The sequence below is a fragment of the Dama dama genome, chromosome 30 (genome assembly GCF_033118175.1).
Source record: "Dama dama isolate Ldn47 chromosome 30, ASM3311817v1, whole genome shotgun sequence".
NCBI lineage: Eukaryota > Metazoa > Chordata > Mammalia > Artiodactyla > Cervidae > Dama > Dama dama.
Window position 1 is genome coordinate 20,194,798 of NC_083710.1, and position 15,001 is coordinate 20,209,798.

General features: G+C 42.4%; 1 protein-coding gene and 2 long non-coding RNA genes across 4 annotated transcripts in view; 2 read left to right on the forward strand and 1 right to left on the reverse strand.

The window, feature by feature from the left end:
- Positions 1-10,289, reverse strand: part of LCP1 (lymphocyte cytosolic protein 1) — a 59,076-nt gene extending 48,787 nt beyond the window's left edge. The window contains exon 1 of one of the 2 annotated variants that reach the window (XM_061133493.1): positions 10,163-10,289. The gene's annotated coding sequence lies outside the window, so the exon portion shown is untranslated. Of the gene's footprint in view, positions 1-7,243; positions 7,265-10,162 lie in introns of those variants that run through there. The other variant, XM_061133496.1, reaches the window with a different exon arrangement.
- Positions 4,350-7,563, forward strand: LOC133049477 (uncharacterized). The gene is made up of 3 exons (XR_009691333.1): positions 4,350-4,593; positions 6,278-6,408; positions 7,321-7,563. It is a non-coding gene; the product is annotated as an uncharacterized LOC133049477 (long non-coding RNA).
- A 1,085-nt stretch (positions 10,290-11,374) lies between the features above and the next one.
- LOC133049476 (uncharacterized) overlaps positions 11,375-15,001 on the forward strand; it is a 28,874-nt gene continuing 25,247 nt past the window's right edge. The window contains exon 1 of the long non-coding RNA XR_009691332.1: positions 11,375-11,456. This is a non-coding gene — a long non-coding RNA (uncharacterized LOC133049476). The remainder of the gene's footprint in view (positions 11,457-15,001) is intronic.

Sequence of the window (15,001 nt, forward strand, 5' to 3'; positions counted from 1 at the left end):
GTAGAGATGTGAATGGACCTACAGTCTGTCATACAGAGTGAAGTGAGTCAGAAAGAGAAAAGCAATGATCATATATTGATGCACATATATGGAAACTAGAAAAATGATACAAATGAACCTAGTTTCAGGGCAGGGACAGAGATGCAGATGTAGAGAACAGATGTGTGGACACAGGGCAGGGGTGGAGGGTGGGATGAACTGGGAGATGAGGGTTCACAGACTATCATGTGTTAAATAAACAGCTAGTGGGAACCTGTGGTATAGCACAGGAAGCTCAGGGTAGTGCTCTGTGACGACCAAGATGGGCAGGCTGAGGGTGGTGGTGGAATGGAGGTTCAGGAGGGAGAGGATGTGTATATACATGTAGCTGATTCTTTAGCTTATATGCAGAGGACATCATGACAAACGCTGGGCTGGAGGAAGCACAAGCTGGAATCAAGATTGCCAGGAGAAATATCAATAACCTCAGATATGCAGATGACACCACCCTTATGGCAAAAAGTGAAGAAAAACTAAAGAGCCTCTTGATGAAAGTGAAAGAGGAGAGTGGAAAAGTTGGCTTAAAGCTCAACATTCAGAAAACTAAGATCACGGCACCCGGTCCCATCACTTCATGGCAAACAGATGGGGAAACAATGCAAACAGGGACAGACTTTCTTTTCTTGGGCTCCAAAATCACTGCAGATGGTGATTGCAGCCATGAAATTAAAAGACGCTTGCTTCTTGGAAGATAAACTATGAGCAACCTAGACAGCATATTAAAAAGCAGAGACATTACTTTACCAATAAAAGTCTGTCTAGTCAAAGCTATGGGTTTTCCAGTAGTCATGTATGGATGTGAGAGTTGGACTATAAAGAATGCTGAGCACCGAAGAATTGATGCCTTTGAACTGTGGTGTTGGAGAAGACTCTTGAGAGTCCCTTGGAGTGCACGGAGATCCAACCAGTCCATCCCAAAGGAAATCAGTCCTAAATATTCATTTAAGGACTGATGCTGAAGCTGAAACTCCAATACTTTGGCCACCTGATGCAAAGAACTGACTCATCTGAAAAGACCCTGATGCTGGGAAAGATTGTAGGCGGGAGGAGAAGAGGATGACAGAGGATGAGATGGTTAGATGGCATCACCAACTCAATGGACATGAGTTTGAGTAAACTCTGGGAGTTGGTGATGGACAGGGAGGCCCGGGAATGCTGCAGTCTCTGGGGTTGCAAAGAGTTGGACACAACTGAGCGACTGAACTAACTAAATAACTATAGCTGATTCACTCTATTGTACAGAACAGGCCAACACAACATTTGTAAAGCAATTACATTCCCATAAGAATAATAATGTAGTCACAGTGCTCATCCACAGAGCTGTGTTAGAATAAATGAAGAAAAAGTGTTTCAGCTGTATACAACTGTGCTTGGTGAAGGAGGAAGAAAGGAAGGGAGGAAAGGGAGGGAGAGAAGATGGAGAAAAATAAAAAAGAACCAGAACTTCTGTTACAAAATTATCTTGGGGAACAAACCCGATTTCCATTATAAATTGTACAAAATATTATGTGGAGTCACTGTCTAAAATTTACACTTAATTGTTATGTGTATGGGTGGGTGTAAATCTAGATTTCACACTTATGCATTATCTTCAAATGATCTTAGCTTGGCTTGCTCTGGCTCCTGTACCACTTCTCTCCTCCGAAATTCTTGAAGTCAGTTTCAAAAGCAACTGTGGAATTAGTAGATGATACCAGCCAGAAGCCAACAGCAATAGTATTGGCTGATCTCATGTTGAGTGGTCTAGGGGCTCTGGGCTCAGTCTTGCCCGAGATACATACTGTGGAAAGTACCTTCTAACAGTTGAGGAAGTGTGGCCAGAGTGGGAAAATGTACAGCAATATTAAGAAAAGCCTGACCACATCCATTGTGAGTCACAAAACGAGAAGAGATCTGAGTATCTGTGATGAAGACCACTGGCCTACGACTCCTCACTCTCAGGCATATCGATGCTTGGGCGCTGATTCTGCTGGCCTTTTTTCTGCCTCTATCTCTTATCCACTCCTGAATTCTCCAGGCACTTTTTGGAAAAACACTGAAACAACGTGCAGTTGACAATCATGTACTAGGGCCAACAACCGAAGCTTCTATTTATTCTCAATAAGGCAACCCCATTTTCTATGGGTTCCTTGGAGTAGTTCTTTTGGAATCTCTAATGACAAGCTCATTCTCATAAAAAAACAAAATGAGGAGTTGCAGGTAAATTGAGGCAGAAATTTGTAGTTGTTTGATGGACTATACTTATCTTCACTTTGTTGGAAGCCACAGTTCAAGGGGCAAATATTACCATTCCAGTTTACTCATGGGATATGCTGTAACATTTCTTTTGTCAAAATTTTAAATAACTAAATAGCTTCGTTGAATCCCTTCCCAACTCTTATTTTAAGGACTTTGTACCATCGAATCCCCAAGCATTTAATTTGTTTGTCAATTATGTTTGGTATACCAGGAGACCCATCAAAAGCAGAGTTGGGATCTCTGTCTGATAAAAAATTAGGAATAATCATTGAATATTCAATCACAGAAAGGAAAACTTAGACTTATTAGAAAGCAGCCAGTGATTCATGTTAGAAAATACAAAGCCAAGAAAACAGACGAGGTTTACACATTTTAGAAACTGTGAATATTAAAATGGGAAAGAGGCAAGGTGTCAATCTGGGCTCTGACCAGCTCTGTGACCTTGGACGTAACTCTCCCCAAACCTCAGTTGGTCATCTATCATAAGATGATGAAAACATCGATCTTAGGCAGTTTTTGTGTAGAAATACAAAAGCAAATACTTGTCAAGTGCTTAGCATGATGCCCCACAAATAATAAGGGCTCAACAAGTCAGTGGGGCTTCCCAGGGGCCTCAGCGGTAAGGAATCCACCTGCCAATGCAAGAGATGTAGGTGTGATCCCCGGGTGGGGAAGATCTCCTGGAGGAGGAAATGGCAACTGCTCCAGTATTCTTGCCCGGAAAATCCCATAGACCAAGGAGCCTGACGGACCACAGTCCTTGGGGTTGCAAAGGGTCAGCCAGGACAGAGCGCGCACACACGCAAGTTGGCATCGACGGTGAGTATGGTAGAGTGAGATGTGAACACAGACTGACAAACTGGGGAAACGGAAGAGGAAATGGACCCAAGAGCAGAGCCAGGGAATAGACCGTACTTGCCTCTATTTTGTAGATGAGGAAACCAAGCTTAAGAGACCTGCTGGGGTTCCACATTTAGTGAAAAACTAGAAAAGGGAATCCAAATTTGCCTGCAAATTTGCTTGCTTTTTATACCATGCTTATTTGTCTCATGCACAGAAACTGTACATACTGAGACTCACAAGCTTTAAAAAAACCCTGACATTATATATGATATTTAATCCATTTCTGTTACATGCATTATATGCAACCACCAGCCAGGTTAAGTGTCCCAGCTGTCTAGCTCCATGGTCACAGGAAAGAAAGAGGGACTCAGGGATATTTTGATGAAGAATCTCAAAAGACAATGAAGGAAGGGAAAAATCTGAAAAAAGTCCTCAAAGTTGCCCATGATAGTCCATCTTGTCAAAGGGAAATTTTCTTAAATGTTATAAAGCATGGGAAATGAGGGGAAAGTTCATTCACGTCTTCGAAATGAAGAAAAGGGGGCCCAATATGCAAAACTGCATACATGTTCCTCATTTTCTTTTCACTTTCTCTTTGCTTCCATGATGCAGCTTTCTCCATAAGGAGTATATATTTCACTCTTCTTTCTGATCTGGCCCTCCTGGTGAAGGTAAAGTGAGCAGATGACATCGAGGACATGCAAAGGATCCACATTTTAAAATGTGACACCTGAAGTTAACAAAGATGCAATTCTAGTCCGAAATTTTGCCTGAGGAACGGCGAAAGTGAAGAGGATGCAGATATTATACAAATGCATTTGTGCACCTCTTTTCTTCATTCATTTGGATCTTCAGTTTGGATAAATACTGGTGACAACTACCAGACTGAGGGATCCAACTGCAGGCTATTATTGAATTGTAAAGTAATTAGTTCATTCATTTACTTCCCTCTCGAAAGTACAACCAGAAAAAAAAAGGAACATAAATTATTTGGGAGGTTGCAATTCACACGCAGCGTTAATTTGTCTGTCAAATTTGGTGTCTTGGCTTTTCTGCCTGTGGAGAACGTAATCCATAATCTCTTTTCCATTTTAGCTCAGCCAGTCAAGAAGGTGTGTGTGTGTGTGTGTGTGTGTGTGTGTGTGAGAGAGAGAGAGAGAGAGAGAGAGAGAGAGAAAGACAGGTGTTGGGGGTGGGGGAAAGGGAGAGGGAGATAATACAGACAGACAGACAAAGAGAGAGAGCATGAGAGTGTGTCCATGTGTCCGTGGAACTGGTGCTAGACTAAAACAAGAACCAATGTTGCAGCCACAAAACTGTGGCTTTCTTTGCAGGTTCCTCAATTTAACATCTTAGCTTTTCCTTCCGCCAGAAAAAACAACCGACCGTACTGGAGAAACAAGCCTCCTTACGACTTAAAGTGGGGCTGAGGCAGGCGTGGCTCTGAAGTTGAGCAAAACTCATTTTAACTCAGTAAGTGGGTCACTTTTTACCTCGATTCTTCAGCTCACAATTAAAACAATCTTTCATTCTTTTGCAGTTTTAGGACACCTATATTTGGCCATTACTACATAATTATAGATATGTGTGCTTGGTATATCTATAATTATATAGTTATGGCCAAATATAGGTGTCCTAAAACTGTGAAAGATTGTATGTTTGGGTATAAATACAAACTTGTTTAATTTATTCATGTCTATCAATCACAATAGTTAGAAAATGGGAATGCCACTTGGCTAAAGTATTCTAACCTTCTATGACTGAGAACTTTTCAAAGCTTTAGGGGTAGAGATATTTTGTGACCTAGGCTCTGGTCTATAAGCTGGTGAAAAAACAGTCAAGAGCAAAGAGGGACTGAGTAAATACTGATGATGTTGACAAAGAACAGTCTTTAAAAAAAACAATTAATAATACAGACACATTTATCTGGGATACATTATTATTACTTGAGTGCAACTCAAGGGTCTAGGCACAAATAACCATCATTGTCTGCTACCTGTTTATTCTAGGAGGTCTTCCCTGGAATTTAGCAGTTAATACAAAATTGATTCAATTGTAGAAAAGTAAAGTAATACCAAATATTTGAAGCATTAACCTGCTTTCATACATGAAGCTAACACCAGTACCTACCTCACAGGATTGCTGGGATGACTAAATGCATTAATATGGTCAAAACACTTAGAAAAACAATTCAAAATAGTGCTACGGAAGACTTAGCAGTTACTATGAGGGTAATGAACTGAAATTCTTTGTTCCCTATCTGCTGTTGGCAGTATCTTATAAGACAGAGTGATTATGAAATTACTGGGAAGACTGATGTAATGACTGAAATTGACAAACAAAACAAGGGGAACAGTCAATAGCATAAGGAAGTTGAATCAGGAGGGAACTGAGGGAAGCAAGGGGGAATGGCCATCCCGGGAACTCAGGGTTCACAGCAACTGGAGGGAGATGCCCTAGAAGATGAATATCTGATCAAGTGGTAACTTCTTAGAACTTCAAAATGAGAACAAGGAGAAACACGAAATCTTTTGATTTAAGAAGTGCATTGCCATCTGGCAAAATAAGGAAACTTGAAACTCTTGGAACCTGCAGACACTGCTTAGTTTTATATTTTGGTGGACTCATACTAATTTTTATTTTTTCAGGATTCAATAGGCAGATGGAATAGAATCATTGGATGGTATCTGTGAGTTGGAAAGCTAGCAAACAAACAAACAAACAAATCCTAAGGAGGCAATTAGATGAACCTACATGTCACTTTGGCAGCCTGGGTGGGAGGGGAGTTTGGGGGAGAATGGATACATGTATGTGTGTGGCGAGTCCCTTTGCTGTCCATCCGAAACTGTCACAGCATTGTTAACTGGCTGTGCCCCAATATAAAATAAAAAGGTTTTTTTTGGAAGTAGCCGAATTTAAAACCAAGGAAAGATAAAACATATGATTTTTCTTGAATATTATTATTTATTGAAAAGTACACTAAATAAATAATGTCATTTTGCTATAAAATCTATTAGTCATAAAGTCATTAGGCTTTATAATCTTCACAGACTTTTGACTCTTCATACATATAATCTTATGAGAAAATTTCTTAGTTTTATCTTACCAAACTTGATTTTTTAAAAATATTCATTTGCCATCTCTCCTATATACACAGAGAGGCCTTTGTGCTTTTGGTAACAAGGAGAAGTTGACAAGAGAATTTTCTGAGAAGAATGCAAAGTGAATAAGGAAACATCAATGATGCCTGCTCCTGTGTTCTTGGTCATCAAATATGCTTATGATCAGGTACTTAATTTTGGTATGGGTAGCTAAGTTTTAGCTCAGTTAATGTATTTAAACTAAAATAATGAGACTGATTTTGCCTGTTGGCTACAGTCATCAGACAGTTTCATCAATTCCTTGAAGTCAATGTTCATTTAGTGCTCTAAAATGAAGAATAGTGCTTTGACAAAAAGGAAGCATGTTAGAATGTAAAATACTATACTGTTGTTCTATCTTCTTGCATAGCAGTCACTGGGGGAACTCAAAAAATATTAAATTAACAAGTGAAATGTAAAAAAAAGACTTCCATGCATTTCTAAGGAACTGAGAAAAACTGAATAAAGATCATGAGCACCTACTATGCGCCAGGAAGCACATAGCAGGAGCTCAGACTGTCAGCAAATTAAGGACTGGAAAACAACATAATTACTGCCCTACTCAAAGCATTACACACACAGACACAGAAGAAACAATGGAGGCAAGGAAGGCGGGGGCAGGAACCAGGAGGAAAGACCTGCAAAAGGACACGTTTCTTGAAATAAGCCTTAAAAAACAAACAGAAGTTTTTACATAAAGAAGAAAGCACTTGGAAAAACACCTGGAGTGAAAAGAAGTGAAAAGAGCATGGAACTTTCTGGTGGCTTGTGGTCTTGGGCACTTAGAAAGTGGGTGAGTGTCAGGGGAGTAAGAAGATGGTGGGCGGCAGCTAGAGCAGAAGGAAGTGACAAGAAATGAGGCTGGGGAAGTGGTTGAGGCAGGTCGGTGGAGGCACACAACTCTTGAGTAAAATTATGCATTCATTAAAAGAGACCACTTCTTCATTCTATTATTATATGAAAGCCACAATGCTATCTCTTACTTATGAAAATGCTTCTGGGTTTACGGCACTTTTTTTCTTTTCTTCTTTCTCTCTCTCTTCAAATCATGAATGCCAAGATCTCTTCAGTCAGCTTCAGAACTAAAAACCCATCGCAATCTACATCTGGGGAAAAGATGCTGGTGTGGAAGAGAGGACATGGAATACACAGATGCTTCCAGGGAGGCAGGATGGAGCCTGAAATCCTGGCTTCTCAGAGCCCCTCCCCACCTCCAACTGCCCAGTGACCTTGGGCCACTTCCTTCAACAACTAAGCCCACTCCTCAGCTCTAAAGGTAGTTGGGTGTGAGGGTGGGGGAGAAGGGGGGGAATTAAATGAGGTCACGCATAAAGAGTGGCTTACACAGTAAGTACTTATCAATAGTGAGTGTCATTACTACTTTCTTTGTCCTCTCTAATTTAAATAAATATATTTGGATGAGAATGTTACTTGTTGGTCTCCCATTCCCCAAAGGGTTCAGCAAAAGAATTAGCTTGTTATTTAGTCACTGAATCATGTCCGACTCTTTTGTGACCCTGTGGACTACAGCCCACCAGACTCCTCTGTCCATGGGATTCTGTACAGAACACTGGAGTGGGTTACCATTTCCTCCTCCAGGGGTTCTTGCCCACCCAAAGATTGAACCTGCGTCTCCTGCATTGGCAGGCAGGTTCTTTCCCACTGAGCCACCTGGGAATCAGAAATGGTGTTAAAATACCATTGAAATTGTTTCCCAAATTACAGATTGTTTCAAGGCATAATCTATGAAGGAGACAAAATTTAAAATGTGACAAGAGAAAGCATCTTTGGGATAGCTAATAAAATGTCCCACCTCAGCAGTGTTGTTCAAAGGGCAACATCTAGAACATTCTTCCGTGATATTACTGGGGGTGAATGAGAATGAAGAGAAATGGTATTTTATAATATATCAGATTGATGCTTTAACAATCTAAACTTGATTCCATTTTCATTTCCTCCCAATGTAAAGAAAATACTGACATAATTTTGCATCCTAATTCATTTTTTTCTCATCAATATTTTTACTTAAAACATAACACAGTATATCTTTAATCTGTTCTTTTGGGGGTTCAATCCTTCCCCCTCAACTCCACATTTCTGCTAGTTTAAAACTATTCAAGTGAGATGTGTCAAACAATATTGATGATCACATTTCACAACTTCAGAAATTTACATTAAGTCATTAATTCCATTCAAATTTGTCTGTGCAAAGATGTTCTTTAAACCATTTTATTTACTAGAAACCAATTATGATAAATTTATGCAAATTCAAAATCAAGATGTGTGTGGATAAACCACCTTTGTTTTAATGACAGTTTTTTAAGTTGTTCTGAGGAGGTAATTTTAGAAAACAAGTTGCTATGCTTAATTGGGCTTCCCAAGTGGCTCTAGTGGTAAAGACCCCGCTTGCCAATGCAGGAGACGTAACAGACATGGGTGCGATCCCTAGGTCGGGAAGATTCCCTGGAGGAAGGCATGGCAACCCACTCCAGTATTCTTACCTGGAGATTCCTATGGACAGAGGAGCCTGGTGGGCTACAGTCCACGGAGTCTCGAAGAGTCGGACACGACTGAGGCAACTTAGCATGTACTTAATTAAGAAAAATTAGGTTTTGGTAAGTATGGTGATAAATGAATCCATTTGCAATCTGAATGGTTTTTATGTTTATCATTTGTCAATGGTTCTTAATATTGTTGAATAATGATAATTAATCAAGGCTGATGTTACAAGTTTCAAAGACTAAGTTTCAACAAAGTTTCTGGAATAAATATCCCACAGCAACTTTATAAGAATTTCTATTGCAGACAGAAGCCCTTCCTCCATAACTTAACGGTCATTTGTATGGTTATAAGGACATCAAGTAGTTCAGACAGTTCTATAAAGCAGTACAATTAAGCAACACAAATTGCTTATTTTTAGAGAATAAATGGAGAAGAGACAGCCTCTAGTTCCATGAGGCTAGTAAGCACACCCATTAAAAACCGCTGGCGCCAAAAATCACTCAAATCACCAGTGTCACACTCGGTAACATAGGACTCAAGATGTTAATATATCCACTAAAGTACCGTAAAGAAGTTTTTTCGTTTTTAGAAAAACAGAACCACAGGAGCTAAAATTAAACTATCCCCATCAGGCCAATGAGCAGTACCATCTAAATGATCAATATCCACTTTCCTGAGAACATTTGAAAGTAGATACAATCACAGTAAACAGCCTCCCTGAAATAAAGCAACAGAAGTAAATCAGAACATGGTTTGGTTTTAAAACGGAAAAAAAAAAAAAAAAATCATGTGCTATACAGTATAGCATTGGGAATTCTGCTCCGTGTTACGCGGCAGCCTGAATGGGGGGGGAGGTTTGGGGGAGAATGGATCCATGTATATGTAAGCCTGAGTCCCTTCCCTGTTCACCGGAAACCACAAGTGTTGACTGGCTACACCTCAAAACAGTATGAGCAAGCACCGGGACATGAGTTTGAGCAGAGCTCCGGGAGATGGTGAAGGGCAGGGAGGCCGGGCGTGCTGCAGTCCATGGGGTCGGAGCCTGAGCCAGGACTGCGCGACTGAACGACAACACACAAAACAAAAAGTTTTTAAAAAGGAGAAGAAAAAAAAAAAAAAAAACAACATGGCTTTCGGGGAGGAGTGATAACTGCGGATAGCTGGAGAAGTCACCCCCGAGCGCAGAAGCAGAGGGGTCCCCCTCTGGGCGGCCACACGGGGCGGCCGCAGCTTTGCTGAGCACTTCAACTGGGGCGGGGGCAGAGCTCACGGGGACAAGGGTGACAGGTGCTCGGATCTCTAGTCCCCTGAAAGCAGAGTCCACGATCCACGGAGCCAGGACCGCCCAACAAGCAGAACATCGTAAGCACTCAGAAAAGGCACAAAAAGAGAAAATTTACCTGGTAGCCAAACTGTTCTCAGTGGCGCTGGCGTGTGACCAGAAAACCCCTTCTTTCTGATCTGGAGAACAACTTTGTTAACCCCGGGTGTGTGGTCACAAGGCAGGAAGTGACTAGAATGACAAATCATCAGCCAGGAAAGAAATAGATTTTGTCTTTATAAGGACATTTTACTTAACATGTTTTTTTTTTTTTTTCTCATGTCCCCTCCCCCGCAAAAATCACCTGACAGGTCACACTGAAATTCAGAAGCCTCTTACCACTTCCTCTTTATAGGCATTTTTCTCTCTCCTTCCCTTTCTTTCTCCTCTAGCTGGCTTGTAGACGCTGGGCTACTGAAACCTGTCTGATTTCAGATAACTACCTTGACTTTTCGCTCTGACCCTAATTGAGAATGCAATGCTCTGGTGCTTAGCTTCTGACAGCAGAGGTAAACAAATTATTCATTTTTAATGAAGGAGCCAAAGGAAGAAGTGGTGGTGTCCCCAAAACCAGCTGAAAGGGATTTCCTTAGGAAAGCCCCGCCCCAGGCGAAACTGAACCCCTCTTAAGAGTCCTGAACAATGATCTCATTGGTGCAAACAAAACAAAAAGATCTCTTTAAGGGGAAGGGCTCGAAAAGAAAGATATATTATTTACTCATTCTTTTATTTATAGAACACCTATGTACTAGGGATCTCTTTAACCCAGTTAAAGATTTCAATTATTTAGACGTTTCCTACCAAGAACACCTGCAGCAGTGACTAGATTCAGTGGGTTGGCTAAATTCCTTCCTAGGTTTCCCAAGTAGCTCAGCAGTAGAGAATCCACCTGTCAATGCAGGATGATGCAAGAGATGCAGATTTGATCCCTGAGTCAGGGAAGAAGCCCTGGAGGAAGAAATGGCAACCTGATCCAGTATTCTTACCTGGAAAATCCCATGGACAGAGGAGCCTGGTGAGGCTACAGTCCATGGGGTCACAAAAATTCCGACATGATTGAGCCCACAAATTCATCCTACAGACCAGGTTTATTTTCCGAATACACATTTTATAAGATTAGCAAAAGAATAAAAAAACTCAACTCTATGCCAAAACCCTGACCACCTGTCCTGAGGGCTAATTTTTATCTTCAAAGGGAAGTGCTCAATGCTCAAGAAGCCTAAACACTGGTTGTGAAGGTTGTGTTAGCATCTTGAGTCATGTATGACGGAACATTACTCATAACCTGTCTCCATGCTGCCTGGAGTCTGCGTAGCTCCAGCAACCAGCCTGCCTTGGAGGAATGAGAATCAGAGGCTCTGCTCCGGCTGATAGTGAGTTGAAGATGTTTTGATCTTTCAATAAGTTTCTGTATTTGCAAGGGGTCTGGGACTCCCACCAGTGGGTACTCTGGTTGGTGGGCAGAGTGGGGGGGAGGCTGCCCTTATACTTCTTTTGCTTCTTTGATTTCTCCTCTAGAAAGTTCTTGCTTCTGACCTCAAATGTCAGATCAAGCCCTTCTGGTATCTCCATCTACGTCATTCGCCAGCGGTGTGACAATGTCTTGGTCAGAACCCTACAGCAGCCATCTCTGGGGAGAGGGTGGGCAGAAGAACAGGAAGAGATGGTGGAGATTCAGCCCGTTCTAGACTGGTTCACCTCACAGAGAACTGTCAACCCTCTTGTGACTCCCCAGGGAAGACTGAGGGGGTGAACTGGACCTCATTTTCTCCATTGCATCCTTACTTCCAAGTAATACAGTGCGGGGGCTGGGGAATTCAAGAGGCACCTAAATTCTTTGAGGACACCACAGACACATCCATGCCTCACTGTGACAGGACCGATCACCCTACGAAGCAGTCAAATGCTGGTGGTTTCCACTCTGGTGGGTCAATCATCAGCCACCCGCGCGGCAGCACAGATAATGTCTGGATGGTCCTAAAGGGTGAAAGTATGTGAGATCGCTGTGGATCTCCCTAGTCTGCGCCCCTTGAGGTTTCAGGATGGAATGGAGGGGTGAAAGTAACATTTCATAAGGAAGAACAGAGACTCATCTAATTTCCTAAGGAGGCAAGCAGCTCTCTGCTCTCCTGTGTCTACTGGAGCCTGGCCATCAGACCTCCGAGGGAGCTAAAGGGAGAGACACATACACTGGGGCATGGCTTCGTGGGTGTGTGGGTGCCTGGGTAGCAGCACCGGTGATTCAGAAATGAGTAAGACACAACCACGGCTCTCAAGGAGCACATAGTCTGGAGGAGAAAAACATGTAAGTCAGTAAATGCCATGAGTGAAAGAGGTGAAAAGGCAACGGAACACTGAGGCAGAGGCAAATGTCAGCAGAGATGATGCTGGAAGAGGGTGAAACATATGGTTATGCCTAGCAGCTGATTCAGGTCAAAAAAAAAAAAAAAAAAAAACCACATCGGATTCCAGGCGACATCTATATTCTAGGAGATGAAAGCCACTGAATTGTGCTGCTTGCAACCACCCACCTGCAGGAACCCTCCAGGCGAGCACTGGCTCAGCCCTGGGCCCACCTCAGCCAACCACCACCACCTCACCCACATCCTGGGCCACTCCTTCAGTCGTAATCTCGCCATCTGCCTCCCAGCAGCACCAGGCTACCCAGTGGAGGCAGGCAATTGTTTAGGTGTTAGACCAAAGCTTTTTCGGAGACATATTTTACCTCTGTCAGTATTTAGAATTGCTTGTGCAGCATGCTAATGAGCAGTAGACCCATCCGGGTTTTATTATTCTTAGGGGCTTCCCTGATAGTTCAGTTGGTAAAGAATCCGCCTGCAATGCAGGAGACCCTAGTTCAATTCCTGGGTCGGGAAGATCCCCTGGAGAAGGAATAGGCTACCCACTCCAGTATTCTTGGGCTTCCCTTGTGGCTTAGCTGGTAAAGAATCCACCCATAATGCAGGAGACCTAGGTTCAATCCCTGGGTTGGGAAGATCTCCTGGAGAAGGGAAAGGCTACCTATTTCAGTATTTTGGCATGGAGAACTCCATGGACTATATAGTCCATGGGGTCGAAAAGAGTTGGACACAACTGAGTGACTTTCACTTTCTATAGATCATGCCCCACTGATGGCTTGCGCTGGAAGAGGACCCCTCCCACCTCCTACCCCACCATCCACACGCCTGTCCTGCACCTCCGCCACTCCCCTGGCCTGCGCTTTGCCTTCCATCTACTCCTGCTGCCCTCCCTCCCTGTATCCCACCCCCGGATGCTCACAGCCTCAGTCCCTAAAACATCAGGGGCTATGCTCCGGCCACTGAATGCTGCTGTAGAAAGTTCCAGAAACACAGAGTTGAAATGCTATAAATTCAAGCTGCTTGCTTCGGATTACTTCTTAGATATACTTCTGTTCAATATTATTCCTTCTGGACAGCAAGCATCATCAACCTGGGGCTCACAGACTCCAAGCATTTTGTGTGTGATTTTGTGTACATGGGCTTTTTTCTGGCTTCACCATACTGTTTACCATAGTATCAAAGAGATCACAGAACCCCAAAGTTAGATCAAAGAGATTCTCATCTCTTGCCTCAATCTCTCATTCTACCCTCTTGCATCCTTTCCTGACCCAAGATTCCTGCCCCGTGTTGACTGAGATGATACCCAAGTCATCGGTGGTGAACTTCTTTCTCCAGACTCCTCGACTCTCACAAGACCCACCTTCTCCTTCTCTTTCATTCTTAGAGGGGGAGGTGTCATCTCTCTTTTCAAGGTAGTTTTGCATTTTGCAGAGTTCCAAAGAATAGCCAGAAGAGATAAGAAAGATTCCTCAGCGATCAATGCAAAGAAATAGAGGAAAACAACAGAATGGGGAAGACCAGAGATCTCTTCAAGAAAATTAGAGATACCAAGGGAATATTTCATGCAAAAAATGGGCTCGATAAAGGACAGAAATGGTATGGACCTAACAGAAGCAGAAGATATTAAGAAGAGGTGGCAAGAATACACAGAAGAACTGTACAAAAAAGATCTTCACCACCCAGATAATCACAATGGTGTGATCACTGACCTAGAGCCAGACATCCTGGAATGTGAAGTCATGTGGGCCTTAGAAAGCATCACTATGAACAAAGCTAGTGGATGTGATGGAATTCCAGTTGAGCTATTTCAAATCCTGAAAGATGATGCTGTGAAAGTGCTGCACTCAATATGCCAGCAAATTTGGAAAACGCAGCAGTGGCCACAGGACTGGAAAAGGTCCGTTTTCATTCCAATCCCTAAGAAAGGCAATGCCAGAGAATGCTCAAACTACTGCACAATTGCACTCATCTCACACGCTACTAAAGTAATGCTCAAAATTCTCCAAGCCAGGCTTCAGCAATACGTGAACCAAGAACTTCCAGATGTTCAAGCTGGTTTTAGAAAAGGCAGAGGAACCAGAGATCAAATTGCCAATATCCGCTGGATCATCAAAAAAGCAAGAGAGTTCCAGAAAAACATCTATTTCTGCTTTATTGACTACGCCAAAGCCTTCGACTGTGTGGATCACAAAAAACTGTGGAAAATTCTGAAGGAGATGGGAATACCAGACCACCTGACCTGCCTCTTGAGAAACCTGTATGTAGGTCAGGAAGCAACAGTTAGAACTGGACATGGAACAAGAGATTGGTTCCAAATAGGAAAAGGAGTACGTCAAGGCTGTATATTGTCACCCTGCTTATTTAACTTATATGCAGATTACATCATGAGAAACGCTGGTCTGGAAGAAGCACAAGCTGGAATCAGGATTGCTGGGAGAAATATCAATAACCTCAGATATGCAGATGACACCACCCTTATGGCAGAAAGTGAAGAGGAACTAAAAAGCTTCTTGATGAAAGTGAAAGAGGACAGTGAAAAAGATGGCTTAAAGCTCAAC